Raw genomic sequence first — 13563 nt, 5'->3', positions numbered from 1 at the left:
AGTGCAATTCGCTAAGAAACGTGTTCTCCAGGGCTCATCAAGCTCCCAAGGAAGGCACCACTCGTCCAGCTGCGTGGTCGCGGTGCGCCTGCAGAGCTTGGAGCTTGCCACACATCTGCGCTCGCTGTTCGACAGGTAGCACGAGGCAAGGCGCGCGTTTTTCTGCATTTTTTCGATGACGAGAGGCGGTTGATGTGCATGTAAGCGTAGCATATCAAACACGAATAGCACGAAGCGTTCGTACTTAGGTGCCAAAGTCGCAGTATGGCCGCAGGTGGCGATCATATGTTTTTGTAGCCACCACTGGTTTGCAGCAATGCGAATATGGCTAACTGAGAGCGTTTTGCTGTAGCCCCAGTGGCGCAATTGGTTAGCGCACGGTACTTATAAGGCAGTAGCCGTGAGCAATGCCGGGGTTGTGAGTTCGAGCCTCACCTGGGGCATACTTTTATTTCGTAGCAGCTGTCTCTGACAGCATCAGGAGGCTACATTTCAGATGTATCAGCTATGTCAGCAAGATTAATGTGTATTATGTGCGCTAGTTGCGTCTTCCTCGGTAGTATAGTGGTTAGTATCCCCGCCTGTCACGCGGGAGACCGGGGTTCGATTCCCCGCCGGGGAGACGCGATTTTTATCTCACAAACCTGCTCGAGTGGTGCGCGTGTGGGACGGAAGAGCATTAACTTGCTGCAAAATCTTAAAAAATGATGCATCTTAGGAAGTAGTTCTCGCATTCTTCACACTTCAGAATTACTGGGTTTGCTTTTGAGGCTGAATCAATGCCCCCAGCCGACTCTCTAGGCGTAATAATCGAGCCCGACACAATCAGGAAAAGAAATAATTTTAGCAGAGCGTGGTTTCGATCCACGGACCTCTGGGTTATGGGCCCAGCACGCTTCCACTGCGCCACTCTGCTGTGTGGGGGTATACTGGCTCTTCGTCACATCACGTGGGACACTTGGGCAGTGTTGTCTGCGTCGCTTTCACACGCCTACATTTGATTGCGTACATCTCCTACAGCTCTCAGCTTGACTTGTCTCGACTTTGCTCGACTGACGCTACGCTGACGCTTGCACGCAGCGATATTTACCACGATCGCCTCGACATGCAGCTGCGAGATGCACAGGAGTAACAAAGCACTGCACGATGCGGCGACATACGAAATCCACTGCCCAGCTACGCGTTGGCAACTAACAAAATGCCGACCCTGCCAGGATTCGAACCTGGAATCTTCTGATCCGTAGTCAGACGCGTTATCCGTTGCGCCACAGGGCCAGTGGCAGCATTCCTCGCTACAAGGCAAGTGCAATTCGCTAAGAAACGTGTTCTCCAGGGCTCATCAAGCTCCCAAGGAAGGCACCACTCGTCCAGCTGCGTGGTCGCGGTGCGCCTGCAGAGCCTGGAGCTTGCCACACATCTGCGCTCGCTGTTCGACAGGTAGCACGAGGCAAGGCGCGCGTTTTTCTGCATTTTTTCGATGACGAGAGGCGGTTGATGTGCATGTAAGCGTAGCATATCAAACACGAATAGCACGAAGCGTTCGTACTTAGGTGCCAAAGTCGCAGTATGGCCGCAGGTGGCGATCATATGTTTTTGTAGCCACCACTGGTTTGCAGCAATGCGAATATGGCTAACTGAGAGCGTTTTGCTGTAGCCCCAGTGGCGCAATTGGTTAGCGCACGGTACTTATAAGGCAGTAGCCGTGAGCAATGCCGGGGTTGTGAGTTCGAGCCTCACCTGGGGCATACTTTTATTTCGTAGCAGCTGTCTCTGACAGCATCAGGAGGCTACATTTCAGATGTATCAGCTATGTCAGCAAGATTAATGTGTATTATGTGCGCTAGTTGCGTCTTCCTCGGTAGTATAGTGGTTAGTATCCCCGCCTGTCACGCGGGAGACCGGGGTTCGATTCCCCGCCGGGGAGACGCGATTTTTATCTCACAAACCTGCTCGAGTGGTGCGCGTGTGGGACGGAAGAGCATTAACTTGCTGCAAAATCTTAAAAAATGATGCATCTTAGGAAGTAGTTCTCGCATTCTTCACACTTCAGAATTACTGGGTTTGCTTTTGAGGCTGAATCAATGCCCCCAGCCGACTCTCTAGGCGTAATAATCGAGCCCGACACAATCAGGAAAAGAAATAATTTTAGCAGAGCGTGGTTTCGATCCACGGACCTCTGGGTTATGGGCCCAGCACGCTTCCACTGCGCCACTCTGCTGTGTGGGGGTATACTGGCTCTTCGTCACATCACGTGGGACACTTGGGCAGTGTTGTCTGCGTCGCTTTCACACGCCTACATTTGATTGCGTACATCTCCTACAGCTCTCAGCTTGACTTGTCTCGACTTTGCTCGACTGACGCTACGCTGACGCTTGCACGCAGCGATATTTACCACGATCGCCTCGACATGCAGCTGCGAGATGCACAGGAGTAACAAAGCACTGCACGATGCGGCGACATACGAAATCCACTGCCCAGCTACGCGTTGGCAACTAACAAAATGCCGACCCTGCCAGGATTCGAACCTGGAATCTTCTGATCCGTAGTCAGACGCGTTATCCGTTGCGCCACAGGGCCAGTGGCAGCATTTCTCGCTACAAGGCAAGTGCAATTCGCTAAGAAACGTGTTCTCCAGGGCTCATCAAGCTCCCAAGGAAGGCACCACTCGTCCAGCTGCGTGGTCGCGGTGCGCCTGCAGAGCTTGGAGCTTGCCACACATCTGCGCTCGCTGTTCGACAGGTAGCACGAGGCAAGGCGCGCGTTTTTCTGCATTTTTTCGATGACGAGAGGCGGTTGATGTGCATGTAAGCGTAGCATATCAAACACGAATAGCACGAAGCGTTCGTACTTAGGTGCCAAAGTCGCAGTATGGCCGCAGGTGGCGATCATATGTTTTTGTAGCCACCACTGGTTTGCAGCAATGCGAATATGGCTAACTGAGAGCGTTTTGCTGTAGCCCCAGTGGCGCAATTGGTTAGCGCACGGTACTTATAAGGCAGTAGCCGTGAGCAATGCCGGGGTTGTGAGTTCGAGCCTCACCTGGGGCATACTTTTATTTCGTAGCAGCTGTCTCTGACAGCATCAGGAGGCTACATTTCAGATGTATCAGCTATGTCAGCAAGATTAATGTGTATTATGTGCGCTAGTTGCGTCTTCCTCGGTAGTATAGTGGTTAGTATCCCCGCCTGTCACGCGGGAGACCGGGGTTCGATTCCCCGCCGGGGAGACGCGATTTTTATCTCACAAACCTGCTCGAGTGGTGCGCGTGTGGGACGGAAGAGCATTAACTTGCTGCAAAATCTTAAAAAATGATGCATCTTAGGAAGTAGTTCTCGCATTCTTCACACTTCAGAATTACTGGGTTTGCTTTTGAGGCTGAATCAATGCCCCCAGCCGACTCTCTAGGCGTAATAATCGAGCCCGACACAATCAGGAAAAGAAATAATTTTAGCAGAGCGTGGTTTCGATCCACGGACCTCTGGGTTATGGGCCCAGCACGCTTCCACTGCGCCACTCTGCTGTGTGGGGGTATACTGGCTCTTCGTCACATCACGTGGGACACTTGGGCAGTGTTGTCTGCGTCGCTTTCACACGCCTACATTTGATTGCGTACATCTCCTACAGCTCTCAGCTTGACTTGTCTCGACTTTGCTCGACTGACGCTACGCTGACGCTTGCACGCAGCGATATTTACCACGATCGCCTCGACATGCAGCTGCGAGATGCACAGGAGTAACAAAGCACTGCACGATGCGGCGACATACGAAATCCACTGCCCAGCTACGCGTTGGCAACTAACAAAATGCCGACCCTGCCAGGATTCGAACCTGGAATCTTCTGATCCGTAGTCAGACGCGTTATCCGTTGCGCCACAGGGCCAGTGGCAGCATTTCTCGCTACAAGGCAAGTGCAATTCGCTAAGAAACGTGTTCTCCAGGGCTCATCAAGCTCCCAAGGAAGGCACCACTCGTCCAGCTGCGTGGTCGCGGTGCGCCTGCAGAGCTTGGAGCTTGCCACACATCTGCGCTCGCTGTTCGACAGGTAGCACGAGGCAAGGCGCGCGTTTTTCTGCATTTTTTCGATGACGAGAGGCGGTTGATGTGCATGTAAGCGTAGCATATCAAACACGAATAGCACGAAGCGTTCGTACTTAGGTGCCAAAGTCGCAGTATGGCCGCAGGTGGCGATCATATGTTTTTGTAGCCACCACTGGTTTGCAGCAATGCGAATATGGCTAACTGAGAGCGTTTTGCTGTAGCCCCAGTGGCGCAATTGGTTAGCGCACGGTACTTATAAGGCAGTAGCCGTGAGCAATGCCGGGGTTGTGAGTTCGAGCCTCACCTGGGGCATACTTTTATTTCGTAGCAGCTGTCTCTGACAGCATCAGGAGGCTACATTTCAGATGTATCAGCTATGTCAGCAAGATTAATGTGTATTATGTGCGCTAGTTGCGTCTTCCTCGGTAGTATAGTGGTTAGTATCCCCGCCTGTCACGCGGGAGACCGGGGTTCGATTCCCCGCCGGGGAGACGCGATTTTTATCTCACAAACCTGCTCGAGTGGTGCGCGTGTGGGACGGAAGAGCATTAACTTGCTGCAAAATCTTAAAAAATGATGCATCTTAGGAAGTAGTTCTCGCATTCTTCACACTTCAGAATTACTGGGTTTGCTTTTGAGGCTGAATCAATGCCCCCAGCCGACTCTCTAGGCGTAATAATCGAGCCCGACACAATCAGGAAAAGAAATAATTTTAGCAGAGCGTGGTTTCGATCCACGGACCTCTGGGTTATGGGCCCAGCACGCTTCCACTGCGCCACTCTGCTGTGTGGGGGTATACTGGCTCTTCGTCACATCACGTGGGACACTTGGGCAGTGTTGTCTGCGTCGCTTTCACACGCCTACATTTGATTGCGTACATCTCCTACAGCTCTCAGCTTGACTTGTCTCGACTTTGCTCGACTGACGCTACGCTGACGCTTGCACGCAGCGATATTTACCACGATCGCCTCGACATGCAGCTGCGAGATGCACAGGAGTAACAAAGCACTGCACGATGCGGCGACATACGAAATCCACTGCCCAGCTACGCGTTGGCAACTAACAAAATGCCGACCCTGCCAGGATTCGAACCTGGAATCTTCTGATCCGTAGTCAGACGCGTTATCCGTTGCGCCACAGGGCCAGTGGCAGCATTTCTCGCTACAAGGCAAGTGCAATTCGCTAAGAAACGTGTTCTCCAGGGCTCATCAAGCTCCCAAGGAAGGCACCACTCGTCCAGCTGCGTGGTCGCGGTGCGCCTGCAGAGCTTGGAGCTTGCCACACATCTGCGCTCGCTGTTCGACAGGTAGCACGAGGCAAGGCGCGCGTTTTTCTGCATTTTTTCGATGACGAGAGGCGGTTGATGTGCATGTAAGCGTAGCATATCAAACACGAATAGCACGAAGCGTTCGTACTTAGGTGCCAAAGTCGCAGTATGGCCGCAGGTGGCGATCATATGTTTTTGTAGCCACCACTGGTTTGCAGCAATGCGAATATGGCTAACTGAGAGCGTTTTGCTGTAGCCCCAGTGGCGCAATTGGTTAGCGCACGGTACTTATAAGGCAGTAGCCGTGAGCAATGCCGGGGTTGTGAGTTCGAGCCTCACCTGGGGCATACTTTTATTTCGTAGCAGCTGTCTCTGACAGCATCAGGAGGCTACATTTCAGATGTATCAGCTATGTCAGCAAGATTAATGTGTATTATGTGCGCTAGTTGCGTCTTCCTCGGTAGTATAGTGGTTAGTATCCCCGCCTGTCACGCGGGAGACCGGGGTTCGATTCCCCGCCGGGGAGACGCGATTTTTATCTCACAAACCTGCTCGAGTGGTGCGCGTGTGGGACGGAAGAGCATTAACTTGCTGCAAAATCTTAAAAAATGATGCATCTTAGGAAGTAGTTCTCGCATTCTTCACACTTCAGAATTACTGGGTTTGCTTTTGAGGCTGAATCAATGCCCCCAGCCGACTCTCTAGGCGTAATAATCGAGCCCGACACAATCAGGAAAAGAAATAATTTTAGCAGAGCGTGGTTTCGATCCACGGACCTCTGGGTTATGGGCCCAGCACGCTTCCACTGCGCCACTCTGCTGTGTGGGGGTATACTGGCTCTTCGTCACATCACGTGGGACACTTGGGCAGTGTTGTCTGCGTCGCTTTCACACGCCTACATTTGATTGCGTACATCTCCTACAGCTCTCAGCTTGACTTGTCTCGACTTTGCTCGACTGACGCTACGCTGACGCTTGCACGCAGCGATATTTACCACGATCGCCTCGACATGCAGCTGCGAGATGCACAGGAGTAACAAAGCACTGCACGATGCGGCGACATACGAAATCCACTGCCCAGCTACGCGTTGGCAACTAACAAAATGCCGACCCTGCCAGGATTCGAACCTGGAATCTTCTGATCCGTAGTCAGACGCGTTATCCGTTGCGCCACAGGGCCAGTGGCAGCATTCCTCGCTACAAGGCAAGTGCAATTCGCTAAGAAACGTGTTCTCCAGGGCTCATCAAGCTCCCAAGGAAGGCACCACTCGTCCAGCTGCGTGGTCGCGGTGCGCCTGCAGAGCCTGGAGCTTGCCACACATCTGCGCTCGCTGTTCGACAGGTAGCACGAGGCAAGGCGCGCGTTTTTCTGCATTTTTTCGATGACGAGAGGCGGTTGATGTGCATGTAAGCGTAGCATATCAAACACGAATAGCACGAAGCGTTCGTACTTAGATGCCAAAGTCGCAGTATGGCCGCAGGTGGCGATCATATGTTTTTGTAGCCACCACTGGTTTGCAGCAATGCGAATATGGCTAACTGAGAGCGTTTTGCTGTAGCCCCAGTGGCGCAATTGGTTAGCGCACGGTACTTATAAGGCAGTAGCCGTGAGCAATGCCGGGGTTGTGAGTTCGAGCCTCACCTGGGGCATACTTTTATTTCGTAGCAGCTGTCTCTGACAGCATCAGGAGGCTACATTTCAGATGTATCAGCTATGTCAGCAAGATTAATGTGTATTATGTGCGCTAGTTGCGTCTTCCTCGGTAGTATAGTGGTTAGTATCCCCGCCTGTCACGCGGGAGACCGGGGTTCGATTCCCCGCCGGGGAGACGCGATTTTTATCTCACAAACCTGCTCGAGTGGTGCGCGTGTGGGACGGAAGAGCATTAACTTGCTGCAAAATCTTAAAAAATGATGCATCTTAGGAAGTAGTTCTCGCATTCTTCACACTTCAGAATTACTGGGTTTGCTTTTGAGGCTGAATCAATGCCCCCAGCCGACTCTCTAGGCGTAATAATCGAGCCCGACACAATCAGGAAAAGAAATAATTTTAGCAGAGCGTGGTTTCGATCCACGGACCTCTGGGTTATGGGCCCAGCACGCTTCCACTGCGCCACTCTGCTGTGTGGGGGTATACTGGCTCTTCGTCACATCACGTGGGACACTTGGGCAGTGTTGTCTGCGTCGCTTTCACACGCCTACATTTGATTGCGTACATCTCCTACAGCTCTCAGCTTGACTTGTCTCGACTTTGCTCGACTGACGCTACGCTGACGCTTGCACGCAGCGATATTTACCACGATCGCCTCGACATGCAGCTGCGAGATGCACAGGAGTAACAAAGCACTGCACGATGCGGCGACATACGAAATCCACTGCCCAGCTACGCGTTGGCAACTAACAAAATGCCGACCCTGCCAGGATTCGAACCTGGAATCTTCTGATCCGTAGTCAGACGCGTTATCCGTTGCGCCACAGGGCCAGTGGCAGCATTTCTCGCTACAAGGCAAGTGCAATTCGCTAAGAAACGTGTTCTCCAGGGCTCATCAAGCTCCCAAGGAAGGCACCACTCGTCCAGCTGCGTGGTCGCGGTGCGCCTGCAGAGCTTGGAGCTTGCCACACATCTGCGCTCGCTGTTCGACAGGTAGCACGAGGCAAGGCGCGCGTTTTTCTGCATTTTTTCGATGACGAGAGGCGGTTGATGTGCATGTAAGCGTAGCATATCAAACACGAATAGCACGAAGCGTTCGTACTTAGGTGCCAAAGTCGCAGTATGGCCGCAGGTGGCGATCATATGTTTTTGTAGCCACCACTGGTTTGCAGCAATGCGAATATGGCTAACTGAGAGCGTTTTGCTGTAGCCCCAGTGGCGCAATTGGTTAGCGCACGGTACTTATAAGGCAGTAGCCGTGAGCAATGCCGGGGTTGTGAGTTCGAGCCTCACCTGGGGCATACTTTTATTTCGTAGCAGCTGTCTCTGACAGCATCAGGAGGCTACATTTCAGATGTATCAGCTATGTCAGCAAGATTAATGTGTATTATGTGCGCTAGTTGCGTCTTCCTCGGTAGTATAGTGGTTAGTATCCCCGCCTGTCACGCGGGAGACCGGGGTTCGATTCCCCGCCGGGGAGACGCGATTTTTATCTCACAAACCTGCTCGAGTGGTGCGCGTGTGGGACGGAAGAGCATTAACTTGCTGCAAAATCTTAAAAAATGATGCATCTTAGGAAGTAGTTCTCGCATTCTTCACACTTCAGAATTACTGGGTTTGCTTTTGAGGCTGAATCAATGCCCCCAGCCGACTCTCTAGGCGTAATAATCGAGCCCGACACAATCAGGAAAAGAAATAATTTTAGCAGAGCGTGGTTTCGATCCACGGACCTCTGGGTTATGGGCCCAGCACGCTTCCACTGCGCCACTCTGCTGTGTGGGGGTATACTGGCTCTTCGTCACATCACGTGGGACACTTGGGCAGTGTTGTCTGCGTCGCTTTCACACGCCTACATTTGATTGCGTACATCTCCTACAGCTCTCAGCTTGACTTGTCTCGACTTTGCTCGACTGACGCTACGCTGACGCTTGCACGCAGCGATATTTACCACGATCGCCTCGACATGCAGCTGCGAGATGCACAGGAGTAACAAAGCACTGCACGATGCGGCGACATACGAAATCCACTGCCCAGCTACGCGTTGGCAACTAACAAAATGCCGACCCTGCCAGGATTCGAACCTGGAATCTTCTGATCCGTAGTCAGACGCGTTATCCGTTGCGCCACAGGGCCAGTGGCAGCATTCCTCGCTACAAGGCAAGTGCAATTCGCTAAGAAACGTGTTCTCCAGGGCTCATCAAGCTCCCAAGGAAGGCACCACTCGTCCAGCTGCGTGGTCGCGGTGCGCCTGCAGAGCCTGGAGCTTGCCACACATCTGCGCTCGCTGTTCGACAGGTAGCACGAGGCAAGGCGCGCGTTTTTCTGCATTTTTTCGATGACGAGAGGCGGTTGATGTGCATGTAAGCGTAGCATATCAAACACGAATAGCACGAAGCGTTCGTACTTAGATGCCAAAGTCGCAGTATGGCCGCAGGTGGCGATCATATGTTTTTGTAGCCACCACTGGTTTGCAGCAATGCGAATATGGCTAACTGAGAGCGTTTTGCTGTAGCCCCAGTGGCGCAATTGGTTAGCGCACGGTACTTATAAGGCAGTAGCCGTGAGCAATGCCGGGGTTGTGAGTTCGAGCCTCACCTGGGGCATACTTTTATTTCGTAGCAGCTGTCTCTGACAGCATCAGGAGGCTACATTTCAGATGTATCAGCTATGTCAGCAAGATTAATGTGTATTATGTGCGCTAGTTGCGTCTTCCTCGGTAGTATAGTGGTTAGTATCCCCGCCTGTCACGCGGGAGACCGGGGTTCGATTCCCCGCCGGGGAGACGCGATTTTTATCTCACAAACCTGCTCGAGTGGTGCGCGTGTGGGACGGAAGAGCATTAACTTGCTGCAAAATCTTAAAAAATGATGCATCTTAGGAAGTAGTTCTCGCATTCTTCACACTTCAGAATTACTGGGTTTGCTTTTGAGGCTGAATCAATGCCCCCAGCCGACTCTCTAGGCGTAATAATCGAGCCCGACACAATCAGGAAAAGAAATAATTTTAGCAGAGCGTGGTTTCGATCCACGGACCTCTGGGTTATGGGCCCAGCACGCTTCCACTGCGCCACTCTGCTGTGTGGGGGTATACTGGCTCTTCGTCACATCACGTGGGACACTTGGGCAGTGTTGTCTGCGTCGCTTTCACACGCCTACATTTGATTGCGTACATCTCCTACAGCTCTCAGCTTGACTTGTCTCGACTTTGCTCGACTGACGCTACGCTGACGCTTGCACGCAGCGATATTTACCACGATCGCCTCGACATGCAGCTGCGAGATGCACAGGAGTAACAAAGCACTGCACGATGCGGCGACATACGAAATCCACTGCCCAGCTACGCGTTGGCAACTAACAAAATGCCGACCCTGCCAGGATTCGAACCTGGAATCTTCTGATCCGTAGTCAGACGCGTTATCCGTTGCGCCACAGGGCCAGTGGCAGCATTTCTCGCTACAAGGCAAGTGCAATTCGCTAAGAAACGTGTTCTCCAGGGCTCATCAAGCTCCCAAGGAAGGCACCACTCGTCCAGCTGCGTGGTCGCGGTGCGCCTGCAGAGCTTGGAGCTTGCCACACATCTGCGCTCGCTGTTCGACAGGTAGCACGAGGCAAGGCGCGCGTTTTTCTGCATTTTTTCGATGACGAGAGGCGGTTGATGTGCATGTAAGCGTAGCATATCAAACACGAATAGCACGAAGCGTTCGTACTTAGGTGCCAAAGTCGCAGTATGGCCGCAGGTGGCGATCATATGTTTTTGTAGCCACCACTGGTTTGCAGCAATGCGAATATGGCTAACTGAGAGCGTTTTGCTGTAGCCCCAGTGGCGCAATTGGTTAGCGCACGGTACTTATAAGGCAGTAGCCGTGAGCAATGCCGGGGTTGTGAGTTCGAGCCTCACCTGGGGCATACTTTTATTTCGTAGCAGCTGTCTCTGACAGCATCAGGAGGCTACATTTCAGATGTATCAGCTATGTCAGCAAGATTAATGTGTATTATGTGCGCTAGTTGCGTCTTCCTCGGTAGTATAGTGGTTAGTATCCCCGCCTGTCACGCGGGAGACCGGGGTTCGATTCCCCGCCGGGGAGACGCGATTTTTATCTCACAAACCTGCTCGAGTGGTGCGCGTGTGGGACGGAAGAGCATTAACTTGCTGCAAAATCTTAAAAAATGATGCATCTTAGGAAGTAGTTCTCGCATTCTTCACACTTCAGAATTACTGGGTTTGCTTTTGAGGCTGAATCAATGCCCCCAGCCGACTCTCTAGGCGTAATAATCGAGCCCGACACAATCAGGAAAAGAAATAATTTTAGCAGAGCGTGGTTTCGATCCACGGACCTCTGGGTTATGGGCCCAGCACGCTTCCACTGCGCCACTCTGCTGTGTGGGGGTATACTGGCTCTTCGTCACATCACGTGGGACACTTGGGCAGTGTTGTCTGCGTCGCTTTCACACGCCTACATTTGATTGCGTACATCTCCTACAGCTCTCAGCTTGACTTGTCTCGACTTTGCTCGACTGACGCTACGCTGACGCTTGCACGCAGCGATATTTACCACGATCGCCTCGACATGCAGCTGCGAGATGCACAGGAGTAACAAAGCACTGCACGATGCGGCGACATACGAAATCCACTGCCCAGCTACGCGTTGGCAACTAACAAAATGCCGACCCTGCCAGGATTCGAACCTGGAATCTTCTGATCCGTAGTCAGACGCGTTATCCGTTGCGCCACAGGGCCAGTGGCAGCATTTCTCGCTACAAGGCAAGTGCAATTCGCTAAGAAACGTGTTCTCCAGGGCTCATCAAGCTCCCAAGGAAGGCACCACTCGTCCAGCTGCGTGGTCGCGGTGCGCCTGCAGAGCCTGGAGCTTGCCACACATCTGCGCTCGCTGTTCGACAGGTAGCACGAGGCAAGGCGCGCGTTTTTCTGCATTTTTTCGATGACGAGAGGCGGTTGATGTGCATGTAAGCGTAGCATATCAAACACGAATAGCACGAAGCGTTCGTACTTAGGTGCCAAAGTCGCAGTATGGCCGCAGGTGGCGATCATATGTTTTTGTAGCCACCACTGGTTTGCAGCAATGCGAATATGGCTAACTGAGAGCGTTTTGCTGTAGCCCCAGTGGCGCAATTGGTTAGCGCACGGTACTTATAAGGCAGTAGCCGTGAGCAATGCCGGGGTTGTGAGTTCGAGCCTCACCTGGGGCATACTTTTATTTCGTAGCAGCTGTCTCTGACAGCATCAGGAGGCTACATTTCAGATGTATCAGCTATGTCAGCAAGATTAATGTGTATTATGTGCGCTAGTTGCGTCTTCCTCGGTAGTATAGTGGTTAGTATCCCCGCCTGTCACGCGGGAGACCGGGGTTCGATTCCCCGCCGGGGAGACGCGATTTTTATCTCACAAACCTGCTCGAGTGGTGCGCGTGTGGGACGGAAGAGCATTAACTTGCTGCAAAATCTTAAAAAATGATGCATCTTAGGAAGTAGTTCTCGCATTCTTCACACTTCAGAATTACTGGGTTTGCTTTTGAGGCTGAATCAATGCCCCCAGCCGACTCTCTAGGCGTAATAATCGAGCCCGACACAATCAGGAAAAGAAATAATTTTAGCAGAGCGTGGTTTCGATCCACGGACCTCTGGGTTATGGGCCCAGCACGCTTCCACTGCGCCACTCTGCTGTGTGGGGGTATACTGGCTCTTCGTCACATCACGTGGGACACTTGGGCAGTGTTGTCTGCGTCGCTTTCACACGCCTACATTTGATTGCGTACATCTCCTACAGCTCTCAGCTTGACTTGTCTCGACTTTGCTCGACTGACGCTACGCTGACGCTTGCACGCAGCGATATTTACCACGATCGCCTCGACATGCAGCTGCGAGATGCACAGGAGTAACAAAGCACTGCACGATGCGGCGACATACGAAATCCACTGCCCAGCTACGCGTTGGCAACTAACAAAATGCCGACCCTGCCAGGATTCGAACCTGGAATCTTCTGATCCGTAGTCAGACGCGTTATCCGTTGCGCCACAGGGCCAGTGGCAGCATTTCTCGCTACAAGGCAAGTGCAATTCGCTAAGAAACGTGTTCTCCAGGGCTCATCAAGCTCCCAAGGAAGGCACCACTCGTCCAGCTGCGTGGTCGCGGTGCGCCTGCAGAGCTTGGAGCTTGCCACACATCTGCGCTCGCTGTTCGACAGGTAGCACGAGGCAAGGCGCGCGTTTTTCTGCATTTTTTCGATGACGAGAGGCGGTTGATGTGCATGTAAGCGTAGCATATCAAACACGAATAGCACGAAGCGTTCGTACTTAGGTGCCAAAGTCGCAGTATGGCCGCAGGTGGCGATCATATGTTTTTGTAGCCACCACTGGTTTGCAGCAATGCGAATATGGCTAACTGAGAGCGTTTTGCTGTAGCCCCAGTGGCGCAATTGGTTAGCGCACGGTACTTATAAGGCAGTAGCCGTGAGCAATGCCGGGGTTGTGAGTTCGAGCCTCACCTGGGGCATACTTTTATTTCGTAGCAGCTGTCTCTGACAGCATCAGGAGGCTACATTTCAGATGTATCAGCTATGTCAGCAAGATTAATGTGTATTATGTGCGCTAGT

The 13563-nt window shown here is 52.4% G+C and overlaps 41 non-coding genes across 41 annotated transcripts; 21 read left to right on the top strand and 20 right to left on the bottom strand.

Moving 5' to 3' along the window:
• The first annotated feature begins 351 nt into the window (after nt 1-351).
• On the top strand, nt 352-443 carry Trnai-uau (transfer RNA isoleucine (anticodon UAU)). The gene is given in 2 exon segments: nt 352-389; nt 408-443. It is a non-coding gene; the product is annotated as a tRNA-Ile (tRNA).
• Nucleotides 444-550: 107 nt separating this feature from the next.
• Nucleotides 551-622, top strand: Trnad-guc (transfer RNA aspartic acid (anticodon GUC)). The gene has a single exon. It is a non-coding gene; the product is annotated as a tRNA-Asp (tRNA).
• A 222-nt stretch (nt 623-844) lies between these two features.
• On the bottom strand, nt 845-916 carry Trnam-cau (transfer RNA methionine (anticodon CAU)). Its single transcript has one exon. It is a non-coding gene; the product is annotated as a tRNA-Met (tRNA).
• A 286-nt stretch (nt 917-1202) lies between these two features.
• On the bottom strand, nt 1203-1275 carry Trnar-acg (transfer RNA arginine (anticodon ACG)). The gene has a single exon. It is a non-coding gene; the product is annotated as a tRNA-Arg (tRNA).
• A 378-nt stretch (nt 1276-1653) lies between these two features.
• On the top strand, nt 1654-1745 carry Trnai-uau (transfer RNA isoleucine (anticodon UAU)). The gene is given in 2 exon segments: nt 1654-1691; nt 1710-1745. It is a non-coding gene; the product is annotated as a tRNA-Ile (tRNA).
• Nucleotides 1746-1852: 107 nt separating this feature from the next.
• Trnad-guc (transfer RNA aspartic acid (anticodon GUC)) lies at nt 1853-1924 on the top strand. The gene has a single exon. It is a non-coding gene; the product is annotated as a tRNA-Asp (tRNA).
• Nucleotides 1925-2146: 222 nt separating this feature from the next.
• On the bottom strand, nt 2147-2218 carry Trnam-cau (transfer RNA methionine (anticodon CAU)). The gene has a single exon. It is a non-coding gene; the product is annotated as a tRNA-Met (tRNA).
• Nucleotides 2219-2504: 286 nt separating this feature from the next.
• Trnar-acg (transfer RNA arginine (anticodon ACG)) lies at nt 2505-2577 on the bottom strand. The gene has a single exon. It is a non-coding gene; the product is annotated as a tRNA-Arg (tRNA).
• Nucleotides 2578-2955: 378 nt separating this feature from the next.
• Trnai-uau (transfer RNA isoleucine (anticodon UAU)) lies at nt 2956-3047 on the top strand. Its single transcript is given in 2 exon segments — nt 2956-2993; nt 3012-3047. It is a non-coding gene; the product is annotated as a tRNA-Ile (tRNA).
• Nucleotides 3048-3154: 107 nt separating this feature from the next.
• On the top strand, nt 3155-3226 carry Trnad-guc (transfer RNA aspartic acid (anticodon GUC)). Its single transcript has one exon. It is a non-coding gene; the product is annotated as a tRNA-Asp (tRNA).
• Nucleotides 3227-3448: 222 nt separating this feature from the next.
• On the bottom strand, nt 3449-3520 carry Trnam-cau (transfer RNA methionine (anticodon CAU)). Its single transcript has one exon. It is a non-coding gene; the product is annotated as a tRNA-Met (tRNA).
• A 286-nt stretch (nt 3521-3806) lies between these two features.
• Nucleotides 3807-3879, bottom strand: Trnar-acg (transfer RNA arginine (anticodon ACG)). Its single transcript has one exon. It is a non-coding gene; the product is annotated as a tRNA-Arg (tRNA).
• A 378-nt stretch (nt 3880-4257) lies between these two features.
• Trnai-uau (transfer RNA isoleucine (anticodon UAU)) lies at nt 4258-4349 on the top strand. Its single transcript is given in 2 exon segments — nt 4258-4295; nt 4314-4349. It is a non-coding gene; the product is annotated as a tRNA-Ile (tRNA).
• Nucleotides 4350-4456: 107 nt separating this feature from the next.
• On the top strand, nt 4457-4528 carry Trnad-guc (transfer RNA aspartic acid (anticodon GUC)). The gene has a single exon. It is a non-coding gene; the product is annotated as a tRNA-Asp (tRNA).
• A 222-nt stretch (nt 4529-4750) lies between these two features.
• On the bottom strand, nt 4751-4822 carry Trnam-cau (transfer RNA methionine (anticodon CAU)). Its single transcript has one exon. It is a non-coding gene; the product is annotated as a tRNA-Met (tRNA).
• A 286-nt stretch (nt 4823-5108) lies between these two features.
• Trnar-acg (transfer RNA arginine (anticodon ACG)) lies at nt 5109-5181 on the bottom strand. Its single transcript has one exon. It is a non-coding gene; the product is annotated as a tRNA-Arg (tRNA).
• Nucleotides 5182-5559: 378 nt separating this feature from the next.
• On the top strand, nt 5560-5651 carry Trnai-uau (transfer RNA isoleucine (anticodon UAU)). Its single transcript is given in 2 exon segments — nt 5560-5597; nt 5616-5651. It is a non-coding gene; the product is annotated as a tRNA-Ile (tRNA).
• Nucleotides 5652-5758: 107 nt separating this feature from the next.
• On the top strand, nt 5759-5830 carry Trnad-guc (transfer RNA aspartic acid (anticodon GUC)). Its single transcript has one exon. It is a non-coding gene; the product is annotated as a tRNA-Asp (tRNA).
• A 222-nt stretch (nt 5831-6052) lies between these two features.
• Trnam-cau (transfer RNA methionine (anticodon CAU)) lies at nt 6053-6124 on the bottom strand. The gene has a single exon. It is a non-coding gene; the product is annotated as a tRNA-Met (tRNA).
• Nucleotides 6125-6410: 286 nt separating this feature from the next.
• On the bottom strand, nt 6411-6483 carry Trnar-acg (transfer RNA arginine (anticodon ACG)). Its single transcript has one exon. It is a non-coding gene; the product is annotated as a tRNA-Arg (tRNA).
• A 378-nt stretch (nt 6484-6861) lies between these two features.
• Trnai-uau (transfer RNA isoleucine (anticodon UAU)) lies at nt 6862-6953 on the top strand. The gene is given in 2 exon segments: nt 6862-6899; nt 6918-6953. It is a non-coding gene; the product is annotated as a tRNA-Ile (tRNA).
• A 107-nt stretch (nt 6954-7060) lies between these two features.
• Nucleotides 7061-7132, top strand: Trnad-guc (transfer RNA aspartic acid (anticodon GUC)). The gene has a single exon. It is a non-coding gene; the product is annotated as a tRNA-Asp (tRNA).
• Nucleotides 7133-7354: 222 nt separating this feature from the next.
• Nucleotides 7355-7426, bottom strand: Trnam-cau (transfer RNA methionine (anticodon CAU)). The gene has a single exon. It is a non-coding gene; the product is annotated as a tRNA-Met (tRNA).
• Nucleotides 7427-7712: 286 nt separating this feature from the next.
• Trnar-acg (transfer RNA arginine (anticodon ACG)) lies at nt 7713-7785 on the bottom strand. Its single transcript has one exon. It is a non-coding gene; the product is annotated as a tRNA-Arg (tRNA).
• Nucleotides 7786-8163: 378 nt separating this feature from the next.
• Nucleotides 8164-8255, top strand: Trnai-uau (transfer RNA isoleucine (anticodon UAU)). The gene is given in 2 exon segments: nt 8164-8201; nt 8220-8255. It is a non-coding gene; the product is annotated as a tRNA-Ile (tRNA).
• A 107-nt stretch (nt 8256-8362) lies between these two features.
• Trnad-guc (transfer RNA aspartic acid (anticodon GUC)) lies at nt 8363-8434 on the top strand. The gene has a single exon. It is a non-coding gene; the product is annotated as a tRNA-Asp (tRNA).
• A 222-nt stretch (nt 8435-8656) lies between these two features.
• Nucleotides 8657-8728, bottom strand: Trnam-cau (transfer RNA methionine (anticodon CAU)). The gene has a single exon. It is a non-coding gene; the product is annotated as a tRNA-Met (tRNA).
• A 286-nt stretch (nt 8729-9014) lies between these two features.
• Nucleotides 9015-9087, bottom strand: Trnar-acg (transfer RNA arginine (anticodon ACG)). The gene has a single exon. It is a non-coding gene; the product is annotated as a tRNA-Arg (tRNA).
• A 378-nt stretch (nt 9088-9465) lies between these two features.
• Trnai-uau (transfer RNA isoleucine (anticodon UAU)) lies at nt 9466-9557 on the top strand. Its single transcript is given in 2 exon segments — nt 9466-9503; nt 9522-9557. It is a non-coding gene; the product is annotated as a tRNA-Ile (tRNA).
• A 107-nt stretch (nt 9558-9664) lies between these two features.
• On the top strand, nt 9665-9736 carry Trnad-guc (transfer RNA aspartic acid (anticodon GUC)). Its single transcript has one exon. It is a non-coding gene; the product is annotated as a tRNA-Asp (tRNA).
• A 222-nt stretch (nt 9737-9958) lies between these two features.
• On the bottom strand, nt 9959-10030 carry Trnam-cau (transfer RNA methionine (anticodon CAU)). Its single transcript has one exon. It is a non-coding gene; the product is annotated as a tRNA-Met (tRNA).
• A 286-nt stretch (nt 10031-10316) lies between these two features.
• On the bottom strand, nt 10317-10389 carry Trnar-acg (transfer RNA arginine (anticodon ACG)). Its single transcript has one exon. It is a non-coding gene; the product is annotated as a tRNA-Arg (tRNA).
• Nucleotides 10390-10767: 378 nt separating this feature from the next.
• On the top strand, nt 10768-10859 carry Trnai-uau (transfer RNA isoleucine (anticodon UAU)). The gene is given in 2 exon segments: nt 10768-10805; nt 10824-10859. It is a non-coding gene; the product is annotated as a tRNA-Ile (tRNA).
• A 107-nt stretch (nt 10860-10966) lies between these two features.
• Trnad-guc (transfer RNA aspartic acid (anticodon GUC)) lies at nt 10967-11038 on the top strand. Its single transcript has one exon. It is a non-coding gene; the product is annotated as a tRNA-Asp (tRNA).
• A 222-nt stretch (nt 11039-11260) lies between these two features.
• Nucleotides 11261-11332, bottom strand: Trnam-cau (transfer RNA methionine (anticodon CAU)). Its single transcript has one exon. It is a non-coding gene; the product is annotated as a tRNA-Met (tRNA).
• Nucleotides 11333-11618: 286 nt separating this feature from the next.
• On the bottom strand, nt 11619-11691 carry Trnar-acg (transfer RNA arginine (anticodon ACG)). Its single transcript has one exon. It is a non-coding gene; the product is annotated as a tRNA-Arg (tRNA).
• Nucleotides 11692-12069: 378 nt separating this feature from the next.
• Nucleotides 12070-12161, top strand: Trnai-uau (transfer RNA isoleucine (anticodon UAU)). The gene is given in 2 exon segments: nt 12070-12107; nt 12126-12161. It is a non-coding gene; the product is annotated as a tRNA-Ile (tRNA).
• A 107-nt stretch (nt 12162-12268) lies between these two features.
• On the top strand, nt 12269-12340 carry Trnad-guc (transfer RNA aspartic acid (anticodon GUC)). Its single transcript has one exon. It is a non-coding gene; the product is annotated as a tRNA-Asp (tRNA).
• A 222-nt stretch (nt 12341-12562) lies between these two features.
• Nucleotides 12563-12634, bottom strand: Trnam-cau (transfer RNA methionine (anticodon CAU)). Its single transcript has one exon. It is a non-coding gene; the product is annotated as a tRNA-Met (tRNA).
• Nucleotides 12635-12920: 286 nt separating this feature from the next.
• Nucleotides 12921-12993, bottom strand: Trnar-acg (transfer RNA arginine (anticodon ACG)). Its single transcript has one exon. It is a non-coding gene; the product is annotated as a tRNA-Arg (tRNA).
• A 378-nt stretch (nt 12994-13371) lies between these two features.
• On the top strand, nt 13372-13463 carry Trnai-uau (transfer RNA isoleucine (anticodon UAU)). Its single transcript is given in 2 exon segments — nt 13372-13409; nt 13428-13463. It is a non-coding gene; the product is annotated as a tRNA-Ile (tRNA).
• Nucleotides 13464-13563: the final 100 nt, after the last annotated feature.

Source organism: Schistocerca nitens, unplaced genomic scaffold (genome assembly GCF_023898315.1).
Source record: "Schistocerca nitens isolate TAMUIC-IGC-003100 unplaced genomic scaffold, iqSchNite1.1 HiC_scaffold_298, whole genome shotgun sequence".
NCBI classification, from domain to species: Eukaryota; Metazoa; Arthropoda; class Insecta; order Orthoptera; family Acrididae; genus Schistocerca; species Schistocerca nitens.
The sequence above is the reverse complement of the archived record's forward strand: the minus strand, read 5'-3'. Positions and strand labels throughout refer to the sequence as shown.